We start from the raw sequence: 2,612 nt of genomic DNA, 5'->3' as shown, positions 1-2,612 counted from the left end.
GTTAGATTGATTGAACCTAGCATGTTTGTTTTGATATTTGATTGCTTTAAACTCTTATTTTGTTTAGTTAGTGATTATTAATCTGCATGAATTAGAATACCTGATAATTTAGTGATCATTAGATTATTAGAGCTAGGATCAAACCAGTCCTAGATAAGTAATTAATTATTGAACCAGGTTGTGCTAGAGAGCTCGAATTATGAATATAATTGTGTTTTACAAATCAATCGTACATAGCTTCAATACTTTAAATAATTGATTCGGTGTTAACTTAAGTGTGAACATACTTTGATCTACATGAATTGATTGAATATTAGTAAATTTGGAATTGAATTGCTAATACGTTATTAATTGGTAACCAACAGTAATTGGCATAACTAATTCATAAACCATTGAAGGAAAGTGGATTCGAATTAATAGAAGTGTCTTGTTAATTGAATGTATTCGTATTAAGAATTAAGTTAATCTAAACTTGCAAAATCAAATAAAACCCCTTTCTTTGTTAGTAATTTGGTTAATTTAGTAGTAGATAGATTAGTTAGTCAAAATCGTTCCATGTGATCGACACCCGACTTACCCAAACTATTCTATAATTTGACTAGGTACACTTCCTAGGTGCATTTATGTTAGTTAAGTTAGTTAGGTTATTAATATAAAATTAGGTGTAGCTATTTGCACGCATCAAGTTTTTGGCGCCGTTGCCGGGGAACGACTTAATTGCTAGTTGATTTATTTGCTTTAGGTTATTGATCCTTTTTGTGGGGTAAAACCTACAAAAAGTTACTTTTTCAGCTTAATCATTGTTGCAGTACCCAACTCACAACGTAAGCCTTAAGCTCATGACGTGAGTTCAGTAGATTTTGCGTTTTCTTCGTTTTTCTTCTATGTTTAATTTTCTGCGACAACGCGAAGTGGTGACCTTTACCACGTTGTGGTGACCAGTCAGTAGGCTATTTTTATTTAGTTTTTGTTCAATTTTACGTTTTTGTTTTTGTTTTATTACAGAAGTTGACGACCAGGGGTTCCAATACACCTGTGGTGCAACCACTTGAGGATCCAGAGTCTGCCCTTCACAAGAAGACTGATAAGAATGTGAAAGAAGATCAAACTCCAAAGAAGTCGTCCTTCAAAGATCTCAAATCTATCTTTACAAAGAAATTAGGAAAGAAAATGGGAGAATCAAGCACATCTTCAAAGGACAAGAGCAAAGTTGAAAGCCTAGACCCAATTCCTAACCCAAACGAATCCGAATATGAATCCGAGGCCGAGTTTGGACTATATACGAGTGACCCGAGAACGAGACAGTAAACGAGATGGCAAACATAAAAGAGATGTCCATGGGATCTCACAAGAAGCATATTAGAGACGATGTTGGTCCAGGGTTAATACAACCCGCAATTCCCACCACTGCCACATTCGAGCTGAAAGGACATATCCTCACTGCACTTAAGGATATTCCATTTTATGGAAACGATCATGAGGATGCTTTTAAGCATCTAGATGAAGTCAATGACATTGCAGATTATTTTAATGTCCTGAATGTTAATAGAGATACAGTTTTGCTAAGGATGCTTCCCGTTACTTTTAAAGGAGTCGTGAAAGATTGGTTAAAAGCACTTCCACCTGGTACAATCACTACTCTGGCTCAGATGCACAAATAATTTTTAAACCAATTTTTCCCACCATCCAAGATAGCTAAACTCAAAAAGGCGATAGCCAATTTTGAGCAAAATTCGGGTGAGTCACTTTACGAGGCATGGCAGCGCTACAAAGGGTGGTTAAGGAATTGTCCTCAACATGACCTTAACATTCAACAAGAAGTGTCCATATTCTATTATGGGTTCAATGTCATGACAAGGCAACTCCTTGATTCTCAAGGGCCACTAATAAGGAAGAATCCTAATGCGATCAAGGTGTTGGTTGAAGAATTTGCAAAGTATTCTCGTGAGTACCACAACCCAAGGCACGATGGAGTAAAAGGCAGTGGGAATACAAATTCTGAAGAGATGGCCGCTATGCTGGAAATGTTGAATAATATGGATCGGAGGTTGACACAAATGGACCAATCAATTCATGCAATTAGAGTTGGTTGTGAGAGATGCAATGGTCCACACTTGACTAGAGATTGCCACTTGGATGAATATGGGAACAAAAAGGCTCAAGTTTGCTACTCGAGTGGGGATAAGTATGATGCAGACTGGAGAAAACCAAAGAAAGAGTGGTTGCCATATGATGAATACAAGAAGAAGAAGGAAAGGAAATACAGGCAGACAGGCCGAGGCTTCTACCAAAAAGAGCAACCACCCGCCGAAAAGAAAGTTGACCTAGAAAACATGCTAACTCGATTTATAGAAGCTTCTGAGAGAAGGCATGATGATACCGATGCAGTACTTAAGGATTACATGAAATTGATGAAGGAACAATAGACAATGATGATTGACTAGCAAGCTTCATTAAGAAATCATCAAGCGTCGATCAATAATCTCGAAGTCCAACATGGTCAACTAACCACTTTGGTGAGCAACAAATTATCCCCACAATTACCCGAAAAGAATGCTCAATCCCATGTTATGATGATTGATATTGAATAAGAGGTGATATCTGAGTTCTTA

General features: G+C 37.1%; 1 non-coding gene across 1 annotated transcript; it reads right to left on the bottom strand.

Moving 5' to 3' along the window:
* Window positions 1-1,697: 1,697 nt before the first annotated feature.
* LOC111902238 (small nucleolar RNA R71) lies at window positions 1,698-1,804 on the bottom strand. Its single transcript, XR_002853720.1, has one exon. It is a non-coding gene; the product is annotated as a small nucleolar RNA R71 (small nucleolar RNA).
* Between the last annotated feature and the right edge of the window lie 808 nt (window positions 1,805-2,612).

Source organism: Lactuca sativa, chromosome 9 (genome assembly GCF_002870075.4).
Source record: "Lactuca sativa cultivar Salinas chromosome 9, Lsat_Salinas_v11, whole genome shotgun sequence".
NCBI classification, from domain to species: domain Eukaryota; kingdom Viridiplantae; phylum Streptophyta; class Magnoliopsida; order Asterales; family Asteraceae; genus Lactuca; species Lactuca sativa.
Note: the sequence above shows the minus strand (reverse complement) of the source record. Positions and strands in the feature narration are given on the sequence as shown.